General features: G+C 49.2%; 1 protein-coding gene across 5 annotated transcripts in view; it reads right to left on the reverse strand.

Moving 5' to 3' along the window:
• The window catches only part of Sec10 (Exocyst complex component Sec10), a 408,207-nt gene that overhangs the window by 116,007 nt on the left and 273,315 nt on the right, over nucleotides 1-18,885 (reverse strand). The gene's annotated exons all lie outside the window — the stretch shown is intronic.

The following is an 18,885-nucleotide window of genomic DNA, read 5'->3' on the forward strand; positions in this document are numbered from 1 at the left end:
TCCATTACCTTACCCAGGCAGGCAGTTAGTGAAATAGGTCTTAGGTTTTCAAGCTGTAAGCGTTTTCCAAGCTTAATTATAAGCACGGCGTGCGCTGTTTTCCATTGCCGCGGTATGTGGCCTTGTCTTTAACATTCATTAATAAAGTCTGTTAATTTGCCAATGGCCGTATTGGCTAGGTTTTGCAGTGTTTTGTTCGTAATGGCGTCAGCGCCCGGTGCCGACGTAGTATTTAGTTTGTGTAGAACTGCTCGTATCTCGGCTTCGTTAAATTCTTTATCAAGGTCAGGATTCGGCGCTCCTACGTAATCGCCGTGAGTCAATGGTGGTGCCTGGGATATTGCCAAAACCTGGGATATGTATTTAAGCGCGACCTCTTTGAGAAATTCTTTTTCTGTGCCTTTATAGGCATGCAGGATTTTGTTCATATTTTGTTTGTGTACCGTTTTTGTGTCTTCTGGGTTTAGAAGGTGTTGAAGTAAATTCCACGTTTTGCCTAAGCTCAGTTCGTTGTCCATGGCGTGTGGGGGTGCTGACAGGCCCGTAACTAGGGGGGGGGGGGAGGGTTGAGGGGGTTCTGACCCCCCCCCCCCCCCCCCCAAATTTTTTTGATGCTGTGACTTTTCGGGTGATACTAAAATATTTACACCCCTTCACAGCGACCACCAGCTGCCAAAGTTACACTGCAACTTTCCTGGCATTGCTTCCCTCTTCTTCCTTTCTTCAAACCTACCCTTTTACCAGAACACCTCAGCGCTCCCTCCCCCGCACGCGTACCTGCCCTATTTGTACAGCTTTGCACTTCGCCTGCAGTGTGTCTCTTTAGAAGAACGCTTGTTTCAGCGCTCTGTTTCATTTTAGTGAAATCATCGGTCTTTTGAGGTGCCTTGCCTCTCCGTCTTGCGGTGATGGACATGGAGCATGCCAGAGGCCCGCCTGGTCACAGGTCCTCACACCCGTCAGCCACAAGGAAGCGAGCTGGCTCTCCCAGTGACACTGAGGACACCGATCTCTATTCTATGTCGGAAGACGACACATCCGATGGCAGCTTTATACCTGTCTGGGGTTAGAGGGCAAAGAGAAGGACGGCGAATACAGCAGCATCAGCTCCTGCAAGCACAGCGACTGTGCATTCAAGGCCTGCGCGCTGGCCGCACGTCATCATCTTCATGCCCGAAGATCCATCAAGCAACCTACGGCTCCTGAACAGGCAAGCCCTTTCGGTTGCTCTCGAATGTGCGGTGCCACATCAAATTAAGGACGTACGAGTAGACCCAAGGAAGAACATTCTCGCCATAGACGTGCACGATGTGAGTGCGCTAGGACAGCTGCAGCAAATGACTGAGCTAGGTGGCATTAAAATGCGCCCCTTTATCCCGATGGATGACAAATCAATTGCCGGTGTAATTTATGACATCGACACTGGCATTCCTAATGCTGACTTGTCTACCCTCATCAAGCCTGCAAACGAAGGAACTGTCATTACGCAAGTGCGGCGCCTTGGAAATACGCGCTGCGTCAAAGTGTTTTTCAAGGAAGATTGCATATTGTCCCACGTTAAAGTTGGACATTTTCGACATCCGGTTCGACCATTCATCCAAAAGCCACTTCAATGTCATCAGTGCTTCAGGCTAGGACACGTCAAGGGCGTATGCCCCAACTTACGACTGTGTCCCCGCTGCGCTGAATCTCATGCTGAAGACGCCTGTCGGGCGACTACTCTGAAGTGCGCCAACTGCAGTGGTCCTCATGCTGCCTCGTCGAAAGACTGTCCTCGAATCCAAAAGGAGCGCGCGGTTCTCAGACAAATGGCCCGAGACAACTCAACACACAGGGAGGCAGCCGAAGTAGTCCGGCGTCGGCGTCGACGTCGGCATCATCGAAAGTCTTCAAAGAAGGCACATTCCCGAGACGCTCCTTCGCACTCTTTAGCGGTTCCATCCAGTAGCGCCGCGAAAGGGCCCACCACTTCTACGAAAGAAACAGAGAAGCCTGCTTCTCTGGAGGAATGGCCCACGCTTCCGACGCGCTCTTCTGCCAAGGAACCTCTGCAGGTTGTGGCCACACAAGAGCCATCTCCAACCATGGAAGATTTGCCTAAAACTGATCGTCAAGTGATCTCGGTGCTGCGTTCCCTTATAGAAGCCATCCGAGCGATATTAGTCGACATGAAGACACCATCTGCTCGAAGCGCACTTGGACTATTGGACGCCCTAAGCCCAGTGCTTGAATCTCTCAACTAGGAAGATGGCTACTCACACCTCAACATTTCTTAAAGAAGTCAAGGCTGCATCTGTCATCCAATGGAACGCCAGAGGACTAAAATCACGCCTTTCAGATTTTCGTCAGTTTGTGTTTACCAACGTGTTTCCAATTATCGTCATTTGTGAACCCAATTTGTCGAAACCAATAAGACTATCGGGGTACGAAGCTGTCATGTCTTCAACGAACGGTGCATGCAGCAAAATCATCGTCTTTGTTCGTTGTGAACTGACGTATGTTGTGCAACCAATCGCACCTCACGATGACAATCAGTATGTCTGCATCACTGTGAAAAAGAAACAACTCATGTTTACTCTCATAGGCGTTTATATATCGCCGTCAAGTAATCTCGATTCCAGGAGATTAGCGGATATTTTGAGAGTGTGTCCTGCACCATGGGTCCTCATAGGTGATTTCAATGCGCACAATCACGCATGGGGAAGTACGCGGACAAATGCAAGAGGACGCAGGTTAGCAAACATCGCCTACAACTATGGCCTTACTCTCCTGAACGACGGCAGCCCCACTTTTCTTCGAGGGGTGACATACGGCAGCTGTCTCGACCTTGCTTTTGTCTCCAACTCCCTCGCGAGATACGTCAAGTGGTTTCCAGATGTTGAGACACGAGGAAGTGATCACATTCCAATCTACCTTAACATCAAAGGCTTGTCTAGTTATGGTCTACGGACGACCATTCGAGCAGTCCAATGGACCAACTTCAAATCTGACATGAAAGATGCTTGCAGCGATGGCCTACGATCTGGGTTAGAGGAAACAATTAAGAGCACAATGCAAAACGCCACTGGCACGGTGACGATATCTCCCACACGAAACGACTTTGATATAGAGTTGGAGCGACTCCGAGCACTGCGACGCCGGGCGGAGCGTCGGTATCGGCGTACAAAATCAATTCACGATCTTAGGGCAGCCAGGAGGATGCAAAAGAAGATTCGGCGTCGCATGGATAGATTAGCGTCGGAACGATGGACAACGTTTTGCCAGTCACTAGACCCTCGCAAGCCATTCTCACACATTTGGAAAACGGTGCAAGGTCTGCGTCGCCCTATGGAACAGCGCTTTCCATTCAAAGCGCTCACGCTATTTCAAAGGAGGCAAGACATCGATGTCGCAGACGATTTCTGTGCGCAGATCGCCAACCAAGCCACTCGTCCAGATTCTCCAGTGAGAGGTGACGTCCCCCGTTCCCGTGACTACCACATGGACCTCCTTTTTACAATGGAGGAGCTCGAGGCGGCACTAGCTCTCTGCAGGCGTTCAACTTCTCCGGGCCCAGATGGTATTCCGTACCGAGCCTTGTACAATCTTGGGGAAGGTGCAAGGAGACAACTGTTGAGCCTCTACAACATCTCGTGGCAGGATGGCAATGTTCCTGATGACTGGAAAGTAAGCCGCTTGTTACCCATCTTGAAGCAGGGCAAATCCCCACTCGAACTAACCTCATACCGCCCAATAGCACTGGCCAGCTGCGTAGGGAAGATAATGGAACGGATGATACTAGGCCGCCTGGAGTGGTATCTTGAATACTACAAGATTTATCCGAATTCAATGGCTGGTTTCCGACGCGACCGCTCTTCTATTGACAATGTCGTTGATCTAGTTTCGTACGTTCAGCACGAAAGATCCCGTAAGCGACTATCTGCAGCTTTGTTTCTAGATGTGAAAGGCGCTTATGACAATGTACTACATGAAGCCATTTTGGGTGCTCTTGCGGTGGTTGGCCTTGGTGGTCGAGTCTTTCGGTGGATTTCGAGTTACCTGGCTGCAAGATCATTCTTTGTGTTAACAGAAGATGGCCCAACTACGCGACGCTATACTTCCAGGGGTGTTCCTCAAGGCGGAGTTCTTAGCCCGACGCTATTCAATCTTGCACTAATTGGCCTTGCTGAATACTTGCCAAGCACCATTAAAATATCAATATACGCAGACGACATCTGTGTCTGGACATCGGCAGTCACACGTCCTCAGATACGTTCCCGGCTTCAAAAAGCAGCAACTATGATTGCCAACTACTTGTTCAAACAAGGTCTCAGCATATCACCAGAAAAATGCGCTGGTGGCTTTCACTCGCAAAGCAATGACCCCTTATGTCATCTCAATCTGCGGGCGACCGATTTCTTACGCCAAAACCCACCGGTTTCTGGGCATCATTATTGATAGGGACCTCTGTTGGAGTCCGCATGTGACCTATATGAAGAAGCGCCTGACCGCTATTTTTCAACTGTTCAAGTTCCTGGCAGGAAAGACGTGGGGGATGTCAGTAGACGCAATGATGGAGCTCTACAGGGCCCTGTTTCTCGGTTTCCTCAGATATAGCTTGCCTGTGCTTAGCAATACCTGCAAGACCAATGTTCGTGTTTTACAGGCAGTACAAGCCCAAGCGCTGAGAGTGTGCCTCTGTCTGCCCACATGTACGTCAACAGAAGCAACAATTGCAATTGCTGGTGACTATCCGAAACAAACTCACATTGTTGTAGAAGTCCTGTGAACGCACATCCGACACCTCGCATGTGCCCCCGGCCATCACCTTGCACTGTTGCCTTCAGAGAGGCACCAAGCATCGTTCGCCAAAATTATCGTGAAATACAACGATAAACTTCCCTCGGGCTTCACTCATGCATCTAAACCATCCATACCACCTTGGTGTCTTATTCGACCCACAGTGCATCTTAGTGTACCAGGGATCCGGAGGAAATCTGAGTTTTCGTCGCCCGTGCTGAAACAACTGTCTCTTCTTCTTTTGCACGAGAAATATTCAGACAGCATACATGTATACACCGATGGTTCCACGAACAACCAGTGTTCGTCAGGGGCAGTAGTTATCCCAGCAAGAGGTGTTACCATCAGCTTTAGGACTGACCACTCCACGGCATCTACAGCAGCGGAACTAGCTGCTTTGCGCGCTGCACTTTGTGTGGTCAATCGGGAACCACCGCAACGATGGTCGATTTTCAGCGACTCAAGGGCTGCCCTACAATCTGTGCTCTCAGCACTGCGTCGCAGCCCGTACGAACAGCTTGTTTTCGAAATTCGATGCCTTCTCCACACTTTACTCGAGAAAGGGCATCATGTGACGCTTCAATGGCTGCCAAGTCATTGCGGCATCATAGGAAATGAACATGCCGATACTGCCGCGCGGGCAGCCCTTGAAGGAACACGAGAAGAAGCCATACCACTTTAGAGGACTGATGCTGCCAGTAATCTTCGACGACTTGCGCGTGAAATCACGTTTTCACTATGGTTCCCACCAAGCATCGATACGAATCGTCAACACCACCTGTCCTCTTTGATGGCTCTCCGCATGCCCACTGGACTCGACCGAAGAGAAGCCACCCTACTTCATCGCGTATGGCTAGGAGTGGCATTTACAAAATCTTACTCCTTTGTCGTAGGAATGGCCGACAACGCTCCCTGCGATGCCTGTCATTGCGAAGAGACGCTACACCACATCCTGTGTGACTGTCCATTGTATGAAATCCAGAGACAGTCACTGGCGTCTGCTTTTGCGCACATCGACAACAGCCAAATGTCTGCCAAATGTCTGTGGACACTATTCTGTCAAGTGCCCGAGAGAAGACACTGCAACAGAAGTGTCTGTCCCTCTCCCATGCGCAGGGTAGCATCCATCCCCATCCCTCTCCCATGCGCAGGGTAGCAAAGCGGCTGCCTATAGGCTGGTTAACCTCCTTGCCTTTCTTTTCCCTCTATTTTCCTTCCTTTGCACTTCGCCCTCGCGTTCCTTCGAGTCTTTTTTTTTTTTTTTCGTCTTTCACACTGTAGCAGCTCCTTTATTGATTCCAGATGCTTTCCTTGTGCATTGCCGCTGGAGAAGTTATCCGTCTGTGCGGACCGCACGTGTCGGCTTTGGGTTCCTACGAAAAGCGCGTCTACTTCTGTGAAGGTAAACAGTTACACAGTAACGGCAAAACCAACACGACGTGTGCAAATTTGCCAGGGAACGAAACCCCTAAGCGGAAAAACTCAGCGGCGCATTCCGAGGACGCAGGCTGCAGGGCAAACTTTTCTCAAACTGTAGTCCTCGACACCGAAACGAATCATCGAAGATGACATCTACTGAAAGACTGGCATATCCGAGCAACTTCAAACAACCTTAACCACACACAAGGAAATCTACCTCTTCTGTACACAGAAGGTATATGTGCCTCCCTACAAAGCGCACAAAGCGAGGATACAGCCGGCACACATTCCGGCACCAGCGGTCAACTTTCACAGGAGAAAAAAAACGCCGCCAAGCTGGGCTGTGCGCGGGAGTCTGTGAAAAGGTGACTTTTTCACAGAAACGAAGCAACACCTCCTTTCTGGACTGTACCACGGGAGTGCAAATGTCTCGGCAGTGCATTCTTGGGGGTTCACGTATATTAAGGGGAGTATGCAGTGCCCATGGAGTCTTCAGTGAAAAGGTCTTTAAGTAGCGTTAATCCAGTTTGCTGCAGCTGGAGTACAATAATGGGCCTGCATGCACACCAGCTGTAGCGGCGTTCAGAAAACACATACGCCACGCGGGAGCCGGCGCGTTCATCACCCTTCTACATTCTAGCCACTGTAAAGTGGATAAGAGAGGAAGAAAACATCGCCCGCCGTTCACGCCAGGCAGTCGAAGCAGTCGCAAACGTCTTTTTGGAGCCACTGGCCACTTCTGTGTGCGTGCACAGGATTGCGGCAGCAAAATGAAAAGACACTCTGCAACAACGAAGCAAAGGAGTCTTGCGTCTTACTTCAAGAAAGTTCGAACCGATGAAGCGGACGGAGAAGAACCGCCTTCTTCGAAAGAGAAAACTTCGCCCTCCTCAGCACTGGTGGAAAGCCAAGCGCGTCCGAACTTCTGCAGCGACTCAGGAGAATGCACCGATTTATATGAATCACCTGAGAACGAACACAAGCAGGACACCCATGCGCCGCCGGGAAATGATGGTGGCCGCAGTGCAACTCCAAGTGATCTTTGTTCTACAGTCAACGCTGGGCAAAGTGACGCCTTTACCACTGGGCAATGCCCAAGGAAGGTGAGTGGCATGGCACCTACACATTCTGGTTCGCCTCCCCTCTGTGCGACGAGTGCGAGTATTTTCGACTTGGGACTGTTTGTCTCGAAAAGCAATAATGTAAATGATCCAGAGACGATGGAGAAGCTGCTGCTCGATCCGTGGACCCCTCCGGCTAACTATGATTATCCAGCCACAGGGAAAAGGAATCTGAAATTCCAACCTCCCTGGGTAGATCGTTACCCATGGCTTGTTTATTCAGAGAAGCTTCAAGGAGCATTATGCAAATATTGCATAGTCTTCGCAAGCGAGTGTGCAGGAAAAGGGGAGCACCAGCGCTTAGGCTGTTTTGTAACTAAGGAGTTCACCAATTACAAGAAAGCCATGGACGCCTTTAAGAGCCACGCATCCAGCAGTTATCACGCCATGTCAACAACGCTATCGGAGAACTTTTTAGCAGTCCAGTCCCCCTCACAGCATGACATCTTAACACAACTTGACCACGGCCTTAAAAAGCAGGCGGAAGAAAACTGCAAGAACTTGCTGCCAATAACAGAAACAATCCTTTTCTGTGGCAGGCAAGAAGTACCGCTTCGCGGCACAGACGACTCTGGTCCGATAAATATGTCTGAAGTGCTGCCATTCAAAAATGATGGAAATTTCCGCGCACTGCTTAGAATGAGAGCAAAACGTGGAGATGCCGCCTTGAGAGCTCACATGGAAACATCTCCGGCGAATGCGCTGTACACGAACCCAAAAATTCAAAATGAGTTGATCACCCTCTGGGGTAAAATCATACAAAGAAAGATAGTGGAAAACGTCAACTCAGGTTCGTGTTTTTCAGTTCTAGCTGACGAGGCCACTGATATATCTCGCACCGCCTACATTTCCCTATGGGTAAGGTATGTTGGACACGACACGTCGGGAGTGCCCATTCTTAAAGAAGATTTTGTAGATTTCATTCCCGTGTATGATCTCACTGGCAAGGCGCTGGCGAGCACAATCCTGAACAGCCTTAGAGGTCATGGCTTTCACCTGAACCTACTTTGCGGGCAAGGATACGACGGCGCGGCATCAATGAGCGGCCACCTTAACGGTGTTCAAGCCTTCATTCGTCAAACAGCGCCCAAAGCGTTGTACGTGCATTGTAGCGCCCACTCGTTGAACCTTGCTCTGTTTCACGCATGCAAACTCCCCAGCATCCGTAACTGTTTGGGAACTGTATCCTCAACCTGTACGTTTGTGAGAGCTTCGCCACAGAGGACGAACCAACTGCAAGACAAAGTAGAAGATTTAACACAAGAAAAAAGAAAATCAGTTCTCTCCTTTTGCCAAACAAGGTGGGTAGAGAGTCACGATGCACTTCAGCATTTCCTCGAACTGTACAGTGCCCAAAGCGTTGTACGTGCATTGTAGCGCCCACTCGTTGAACCTTGCTCTGTTTCACGCATGCAAACTCCCCAGCATCCGTAACTGTTTGGGAACTGTATCCTCAACCTGTACGTTTGTGAGAGCTTCGCCACAGAGGACGAACCAACTGCAAGACAAAGTAGATTTAACACAAGAAAAAAGAAAATCAGTTCTCTCCTTTTGCCAAACAAGGTGGGTAGAGAGTCACGATGCACTTCAGCATTTCCTCGAACTGTACGTGCCTATTGTACAATTCCTCGAATATTTGGAAGAAGAGGCCGCATCATCTGATACTTCATCAAAAGCTTCTCAACTGCTCAATGCCATTACGAAGCCCGAGTTGGTCGTTTCGCTTCAGATCTGTAGCGACCTCTTCTCTTTGACACTGCCATTTTGCAAGTTTCTTCAAAAAATTGACTGTGACTTGGCTCAAGCGTGCGACCACGTAAAGAATGTTATAGACGTTCTTTCCACAAAAAGGGCTAGTGCGGAAACGGAGTTTAATAAGATTTTTCTGAAGTCACTCTTTTTGCTGAAGATCACAAATGTTGAGATGGCCCTACCACGCATCACTGGAAGGCAGATGCAAAGAAGCAACGTACCTTCTGCTACTCCCGAAGAGTACTACCGGAGGAATGTGTATTTGCCTTTGCTGGCTGACTTCGAAAATCAATTAAGAGACCGGTTCGATGCCCATAAGAAGGTCGTGGTTGGCCTTAACATGCTGCTGCCGAAATTCTGCGCATCGGCTAGCCTTTCTGATATTGATGATGCAGTGCAGTTTTACCTTGGCGACATTCCTTCGGCTAATGTCATCGAAGCAGAGTTCACACTGTGGGTGAACAAATGCTGCCAGATCGAAGAAAAGAATCGCCCAGCTTGTGCTTTACAGGCCTTAGAGATGTGCAACTGTGACTTTTTTCCGAACATCCACAGCCTACTTTCTATCCTGGCGACTTTACCCGTGTCGACGTCGACACCGGAACGGACTTTTTCCACACTGAGAAGGCTGAAGAGCTACCTTCGAAATCATATGAACAACGACAGATTGACCCGACTAGCACTGCTCAGCATCCATCGAGAACTTCAAGTGACACCAGAACAAGTCCTCACAGAATTTTGCAAGTTGCCGAGAAGGAAAAACTTCCTCGTTTAGACTTCCCTCTATGTTTCAAGAGTCGATTAAAAGCTAAACCCAGCTAGCCCAAGCTTCAATCCTTCTATCCTTTCGCAATTACGAGGAAACTATCCAGTAAGCAGAATGTGCGAATGGTAACAAGAAGATCGGAATGTCGGGCGACTTGTTTGTTTGCTTGCTTACATGCTGTCACGGACTGCCATTTCTGTGACCCGGCGTAACGGCAAATTAACGGGCGCCGCACTCCCCCGCTGACCGGTGGAACCATTCGCTCATGAAAAGACTGGCCTTTAGTGCAGGGAAGTACTGAATGGGGTGTTCTTCAAACGTTAGTCGCCGATGTTTGATCCTTTGTACCTACGGCGGCGTCGGAAGGGTCGTCAAAGGCCGCGATGCACCCCGAACTAGCTGTAGACTGCAAGACGCACCGGCTGAAACCAAGGAAACTGACCATTCCCACGGGAAAAACTGCTTGTGAACAAGCCGTATGAGAGAACCCCAACATGTTGTCACTCTCGCTCAGTTGAGGACCCTCTCCTAATTAAAAAGAGACATAATCAATATATTTTTAGGGTGGAGTTTCTAACAATGAAACGTGCATGATTGGACCCATGTAGAGGTCTCTTTTCCCCCAGGACGAGAATCAGGGGACACGGAGGTCGATTTAAGAGCAGGATTTCGCCTTGCTAAGCAGTCTAGTTGCTGACCAACATGGTGTAGAAGGAGATCAAAAAGTATCCCTTAAGTGGTTGTGGCTCTGTGTCGGCTGGCCACCTAAACTTAGCCATTCGTCTAGTTGTGACGCGAAATTAACGTCTGTAACGTAGGCATCGGTACTTGAATCACGAGTAAGCTCAACCTGCCCGAGATCGGCTTCAAGCACCAGCCTCCCGGAAACACCAGCGCTGCAACACCGCCGACATCACAGTTGTCCCAGAACACTCTCTGACTTCTCGCATCTGATCGTCGTGGACTCAACGCTGCCGGTCATCACAGGTATCCCTTCACCTGTTTATACCTTCGGACCTTGTCATCTGTAGTTTTATTGTTGGTTAGTTTTGTGTAGTTTGTAATACTTCTCTCTTTTAAGCTGATTTATTGATTTTATATATATTTTGTTAGTTGGTATTAGGTGTTGTACTAGATTCCTCTGCAATATTCCTAGATTCCTCTGCAGTGCTGCAATATCACTAGAGTTTTGTTTTTCCCCACATATGTCTCTGATCTCTTCGCTGTCTCTGCTTACGTACGGAACGACCTAACCTGCTGCCATTCCCGTCGCCGACTTCGCGCTGGCGACGCTAGAGTGGCAGCTTGTAACACATACATACCGTTTTTGTACCGCGGTTACATTGTGTTACTTCATAAGGAGCCATTGGTCGCGGTGTCCCCAGCTTTGGTGGTACTATTGTCCAAACTTATTTCTTGTTTTAACCAGAATTTGAGGTTGACATACCAATTTCTTTATTTGGGTACAAATAATTGAAAAGTACCATCGAATTATTACAAGTAAGCGATGTACTTGTTTTATTCACGAAAACAAGCCAGTATAAATCTTAAAAAATGGCAGCCGTTCTACACGCAAACCACCCCCCGAAAAAAATTCCTGGGTACGACCCTGAGTGCCGACACCCCCCGTAAAGCTGTTTGCGCCGTATGGCGCACGTGTCTCGCCCCAAGGCCGCATTTCGGGGGTGACAACCGCCGGACGATAGATGGCGTTGTGTTCGCGTTGAGTAACACTGTTGGTAGAGTGGTAGCGCCGGTGGTGACCCCTGGGGCGGAAGGAAGGCCTTGGTGGTGGGAGAGAGTTGAGCGAGCCTCTTCTGCGCGTGCGGCTGCCCCGAACCGTTGTCTTTAGCGTGAGTCCTCGGCGCGGGGGCCCTCGAGGTCAGTCAAGCGTTGGCGACACCGCCTTGGGTATGGTATTGTGTTTATCATGTTATTGTGTGTTTGTAGTGTTATTGTGTTTTGCCGTGGAGTGTATGAAAATTGTGTGTTAGGATGTCTTGGTGGGCTGATTACGATAGATGTAACGATTCGGCGGACGATATCGTCCTTCTAAAATTAGTTAACAAATGTGTATGTGTTTGTTGGTTTGTACCGACCGTGTCGGCTGTGTCCGTTCACTCCAAGAGCGCGACGTGGCACTCGCTCGCCATGTCGAGACCCCACACTGGCTGCCCAACGTGAAGCTCTTGGAGTATCATACGACAGTATTTACAGTATTAATGGTTCGGTAGAAGCTTTTGTTAGAGCCGGGGAAGGGTAGGCCTAGGGGAGACTTCTCATTGCTAGCGTTGGCGGTGTGCTTTGTTGAGAAGCGAGGAGATTGGTTTAGTGACGTGTTTGAGCTTGTCGGCAGGTTGAGTTTTATTTTTTTCTGCTCGCAAGTAGTTTTTTTTTCTCGTTTGTTAGTTTTCAAAACCGTTGTTCAATTGCGACGAGAGCCATGCGGTCTGTATCCTGGGGTGAGGAAGGCCTAGAGCACGTGGTTTGTAGGCCAGGCCCGAAGTGAGTGAGTACGGAAGCCTTGTGAGTGGTCCAATTTTCTGTAAATAGCTTCTTCTATCTCTTTGGGCTCAGGGAGGCGGGCATCGTGGCTGACTTGTATTGCGGCTCGACGCCGGGGCGTCGTGACACTGCCCGGGGCAGTGGACGCCGATCGCTCGGTAAGCTGCTGTGTGCGGCGAGTGATAGGGCCACCTCACACAGTGGATGTCTCCTCGCGGCTGCCTCTTCTGCGCCTAGGCTTGGTGCTGGGTGGATGCCGGTTGTTGTCGAGCGACTCATTAGGCCTAAGGCTCTGCGCAGCCGCCTGTCGCACGTGCACAACTAGGTGGATCGTGGCGATGAAGTGTTGCGCTCTGCTTCCCTCCTTTTTTTTTTTTATCTTGCGATGCACGAGTTAGCAAAAAGTGATTTTTTTTTTTATTTTAATGGGCGTCTCGGCCGCCGCCGATGTTTTAGCTAGCAGTACTGACCATCATACCACGTCGCCGAAAATCCTGAAGCTCCCTTCCCTAGGATCTGCTCTATTGGTTTCTTTCGAGTTTTGTTTTTGTTGATGTATTCAGCGGGAGGGATGTCATCCACGGCCGGCTGTCTTCTGCACATCGTCAGCATCGCTGGCCAGGAATGCGGTCGTGAGGTCGGGCGATGGAGATGCCTGGGACCTGCGCAACTGCCAGCAGTCCGGCACCCTCGTGAGTGCTAATTGCAACTGGAAGACATGTCGGCGCTAGCGACGGTTCGTTGCGCCGACGGCAACGTTGCTGTTGCGGGGCCGGTACTGAGGTGAAGTCGAGCTGGACAGTGCAGCAGTGTCGACCAGCGGCGTTGTCGTGGTGCAAGGACATTATGGACATGCGATGTCATTTTTTTTTTTGCTAAAGCTTGTGTAGCTGATCTTTGTTTTCGGGATATGGTTTGATTTAAGGTTGGGGGAATGTGGGGGTGCTGACAACCCCTGTAAAGTTGTTTGCGCTGTGTGGCGCACGTCTCTCGCCCCAAGGCTGCATTTTGGGGGTGACAACCGCCGGACGATAGATGGCGTTGTGTTCGTGTTGAGTACCACTGTTGGTAGAGTGGTAGCACCGGGGATGACCCCTGACGGAAGGCAGGCCTTGGTGGTGGGCGAGACTTAAGCGAGCCTCTTCTGCGCGTGGCAGCTGCCGCGAACGGTTGTCTTTAGCGTGGGTCCTCGGCGCGGGGCATCGCAGGCCTGCACGTCGGGGGGCCCTCATGGTCAGTCAAGTGTTGGCGACACCGCCTTGGGTGTGGTATTGTGTTTATCATGTTATTGTGTGTTTGCAGTGTTATTGTGTTTTGTCGTGGAGTGTATGTAAATTGTGTGTAAGGATGTCTTTGCGGGCTGATTACGATTGATGTAACGATTCGGCGGATGATACCGTCCTTCTAAAATTAGTTAAATAAATGTGTATGTGTGTTGGTTTGTACCGATCGTGTCAACTGTGTCTCTTCACTCCAAGAGCAGAGCGTGGCGCTCGCCATTTCGAGACCCCACAGGCGGTACAAGTTTCTTCCCATTGTTGGCAATAAAGCTGTTGTGCGTTTTGCCTAGGCTCAGTTGTTTGTCCATGGCCGTACAAGTTTCTTCACATTGTTGGGAATAAAGCTGTTGTGCGTATTGTTCAATTTCCTTGTTAAGTGTGGCTATCTTTTTTCTTAGTGTTCTGTTATGTTTCTGCATTTTCCAGCGTTTTTGTAGCCCTTGTTTGGCTTCCCACATATGTAATAGCCTACTGTCCACAATTTCAAGCTTAGCTTCCGGTGGGACTATTTTTGTTGCCTCTGAAATATCCTTCTTTAGATTAACTGTCCATGGGTCAATGTTTGTAATGCTTTCTGTGATGCCCTTTCACATATTTCTGAATTTAACCAAGTCAACTAGCCTAAGCTGTTTGCCCATGTATTTGGTGGGCCCCCCAATAAGCTGGATTTCAATGATAGAATGATCACTTTCAAAGTCTTTCTGTGTATTCAGCCATCGCGTAGATTGCGTGTTCTTTATAATAGTAAGGTCAGGCGTGGTATCACCGCAGACACTATTCCCTTGCATAGTAGGTACTGTGGGGTCAGTGATGAGTGTTAGCACTTCCTGCTGCGAGTCCAGCCAGAGATTCCTGCCCTTGGAGTGGACGTGTTTTGTGGGAATTGAGGCTAGCTCGCTGCCTTTGTGCGGGCTTTGCCGCCTTTTCTGCCGTTCTCATGTCCCGACATGTCTCCCCTCCTCCCGTGTCTGCCGCGCTGGGGGAGCGGAGTGACGTTTAACCCCCTCATCCAGTAGCGGATGTTGACTGTGGCGCTGCGCGTGGAGTTTCCTGAGAGGTTTTCACGCGCTGTCTCGGGAGTGGGCAGATAGATACTCTCCGGGACTGCAGGCGATGAGCCACGCAATCTTTTCTGTCCGTCAACCCCCGCCGCTCGGGGTTCGTCGGACTTCGCTGACGGCGCCTCGCGCCCGAGGCGAACGCTCACCTTTTGTTGCCCCAATGCGTAAGCACGGCCGAAGGGTGGTACGGTGTCCTGGTGCGTGGCCTAGCTACGCCGACCCGTCTCCCCCCGAAGCCAACGTGAGCGCCTTTGCCCTCGCTTGAGCAACCGGACCTTGGTCCCGGTGTCTCCGTGGATCACCTTTACTGCGGAGACGTGCTCGTAGCACCCTGAGTAGTACTTTTATGCCCGTGGCGTGGATAAGCCTATTTGCTTTCTTGTCGCGCCTTTTCAACGGGCTGTACTGCGTTCAATGGCCACAGACAAAGTGTTGCGACTTTGAGTAGTATCGTGTTCTCGCCACAGTGACGGTTAACGCGTGCCCTATGGCTCGCTAAGACCGGACCCACGCTGGTGGCCGTACTCCTTCGGGATACGTGTACACCACAGTTTATAACCCCATGTACAATGAAGGGCATTAAAGTCCCCTCTGATTATTACAACTCGATCACTCGCTATGGTAAGCGTGCGCTTAAAGAGAGTTAAAAATCTGTACCGTGTGAATTTCGGGCTACTATACACGTTTAGGATGAACACACTGTCCCCTGTTTTTCTTGTTGTGGGTAGGATTTCAATTAGTATATTTTCTATATCAGTAACCTGTGTCCTGTGTTGCACTGCCGTGTGATCCCTCGAACGTCCAATACAGACACTGCCTTTCTTGTTCTTTGCAATCATCGAATGCCTGATCCAAGCCTAGAATGCGTCATAGTCAATCGTTTGCACCAAAGCAAATGCATAACACTATTGGTGTCTGAATATCCACGAACAAATCGGGATGCTTTAGGGACTCTCTTTTATTTCTTTATTTGACGTGGATAACAGCATGACCGTTTCAAACACTTACGCTCTCACACATTTGTAAGGCCACCTCTCACGGATGTTCTATGCTTGTTTCCATGGACATGACCCGTTTCTGTAGACACAAGCAGCTAGTGTCTCTCTCTTTCATGACTCGCTGGTTCGTGAGCACTTTCTTTACACCAAAATCAGCACCTCCACCACAATCGCTGCTCACTGAATTACTACTGCCACCTGTCGCATCCCAAACCACTTCCTTTTCCTCACTAATTACTAGGCTGTTCTCAGGACTATCAACATTGTTATCAGTAGTCTTTTCTTCCATGTCCTCACAACAAGAAAAATGATTACTTGTGACTTCTTCTATTAAATTCTCCCTTGGTCTTTTTTCTTCATCTTAATGCCATTTGGGCCTGCGCCAAAATCGATTTACGCTCATGTGCTTCAGCCTGTTGTGAGCCAAGTTTATCTTCGAGTACCATTAGCACAAGCTTGCTCCCTCTCTCTTCAAACATGCTTTTGCTCAATTTCAAGAAACTGCAGCAGCTCTTTTTTTAAATACCCCCAATTTCTCGCCAAGCTCAGAATCTTGACAAAATTCATAGTCTAGACCTCCAAAGCCAGAGGCACACAAGAAGTGCAATCCTGGCAGGCTCGCCGATTCTCACGGGTTTGGGGCTTCCATCCAGTAAACTCAGTCAAAGAGTTGAAAAGTCCAACAAACATTTATCAAAGAAAATGCACTGCATTCAGGAAATGTACAAATTGAAAAACCAATAAGTGTAGACAAACTGAAAATAGACACAAGCTAAATTAGTAACAGAACTGTCCCAATTAAAGTTCGTAAACTCCAGGCTTAGTTCAGCTGGCACTTCGGGCCGACCTACTTGAAGCAGCTGACTTGGCTCGTTGCCAAAGTCCAATCGGGCGTCGTTTCTATTTGGTCAGGCCATCATAGCTGGCGTGAGTTGTACTAGACTAGTCCCCTTTAGGCATGATGTCATGTCAGCTGTTTCACCCGGTGTTCCATTCGTGACGTGGCACTCGGAGACTGCCTTGGGCGGCTTCGCTTCCGCAGGGGAGCTTTCGACCAGAAGGATTGTACTCACTGGCTATGGTTGCTGCATCTTCTAAGTGCCTCCTTTTGACCTCGAGTTCACTGGCCACTTTGTGGTGTCAGCATCTTAGGCAGCAGACCCAAACGCCCATCACTCTCGTCGCCAGTGCGTGCTGGCGAGTCACCGAGTTCACCCAGACAATGCCACCAGCTTCATTCATGTGCCTTACGCTCCCCTAAACCTTCTATGCATGCACCCAAGCTCATCGATCACTCGTCTTTTTCCAATCGCATAGGTGTCACTCATGACATGGAATCCTTCAAGACATTGTCGTGGCCCAGGAATAAACCCTAAGACCAATATGTTTCCCCACCATTGCCCTGATATCACCAGATGTGAAGCCAGATTAACTAACACTGAAGCAGAAGAAACACATAACCTTTTACTGCTGAGTGTTGTGAATTCGCGACACACCGAAAAACTTCAAACGAGCAAGCCACAAAATGTGTGCCGCCTCTAATTCCAGCCGTGAAGGACTCATGGAGAATGTAGCTTTCAGCATAAAACACCATGAACTCAGCATGAATTCATTAGGGCCTATTTACACTAGCGTGACACGACACCTACGCAGACACGAGGCAGTTACGAGGCCGACACTGATGATCGGGCGACAAGTCGCCCGTCAACAATGTCGCCAGACCATCTGGTCACACTAAGCCAACGACGATGGCAACACCTCAAAAGACAGCATGTTTTCATAGTGTAACATGATGGCAGACCGAAAACACCAGCAAAACGCATAGGCAGACTTGTCGTCGGCAGATCGCCGGGAAATCAGTGACGAAGCGAAAATTTGCCCATATCGTCACTTATAACGACGAAGTGGGAGCTCCTGAGGGGGAGATAAGGAGGCCCAGCAAGAGACTTAATGGTCATCTTGCGCACCCCACGAAAATCATTTAATATTTTAACGGGGAGTATTTAATAAGATATTTAATATTATCTTTTCCTTCCTCTGTCTCCACACTCGTCCCATGACCTCGTGGAGCACAAGCAGGTGCACAAGTTTAGTTGGTGTCACCACATGTACGTCGTGTGCGACTAGAAAATTGGCCAATAAAATGCTGTGAGCAAGACAGGGTGTGAACGGAGTTTCCCAGAGACCATCTGCTGACTGTTTGTGTCATTGCAGTGTAACTCGGACAACGACGTGACATAAGATCATCTAAAAGATAGTCCCCAGAACAATATTGGTGTCACGTCGCTCTAGTGTAAACGTGCCTTAGGTCATGCAAGGGCAGCCACACTTACAAAAGTTTTACAATAGAAAAAATTTGTGTACGGTGAAAACCGAAGACATGATGTAAGGTATAATGAAGGGACATGCACGTGACTGGTTGTGAATAAGTGTAGATAAAAATTCTAATTTGATTAGAAAGCAAGTGCTCATTACTTCAATAAAAGACACAAACTTTTTATCAAATGAGCTGTCTCAAATGTTTCTGAGTAATTGTTTTTCTGTGTTAATGAAGCTCATTTTGGTCGTCGGACAAAACTTTACATTTTTATCAAAGGCAGTTGCTCTATCAAATAAAAATGCCAGGTGGCCTCTCTCTAGAGAAAGTCAGATTTTGAAGCTTTGAGAGGACCATGCATGCCTTTCCTGGAGCTTTAACTCTTTCCTTACCGCGCCTATTCAATTTCGGTCAATCTGATCGATGGGTTCAAGTTGAAATTCCCGCGCCCCTACGCGCCGTATGGACATGAGGCGCCATCTGAAATGAAGCTCAGGAAGCACACAACCCGTGTCAGTTTCGGTTTTGGTTTCCGGAGACCCGCTGATTTTTTACCTTCTTTGGAAGATAAGCGAGCGTCCGGCGATAGCGGCAGCCATGGCGTCGTCGTCGCGCGCCGGGTCTGAAAGGAATCGTCGTATTTCTCGTGATTCTAGTGTTGTTACAGTAGATTTTTCGGATGAAAGTGGTAGCAGTGGCCCTGAAGAAGATTCCCTATCATCGGAGTTTAGCACCGACAGCGATGAGGCCCTCAACACACCGGGAACGTCTTCGTCAGCTCGACGGTGAGTTTTTTTACGGGATTTATCGCGTTGTTGAGCGCCTGCAAGGAGACCGAGCGTGTTGTCACAGTTATTATCTCTATCCGCAGGGTCTCTACGTCCTAT

The sequence above is a fragment of the Rhipicephalus microplus genome, chromosome 8 (assembly GCF_043290135.1).
Source record: "Rhipicephalus microplus isolate Deutch F79 chromosome 8, USDA_Rmic, whole genome shotgun sequence".
Taxonomy (NCBI): domain Eukaryota; kingdom Metazoa; phylum Arthropoda; class Arachnida; order Ixodida; family Ixodidae; genus Rhipicephalus; species Rhipicephalus microplus.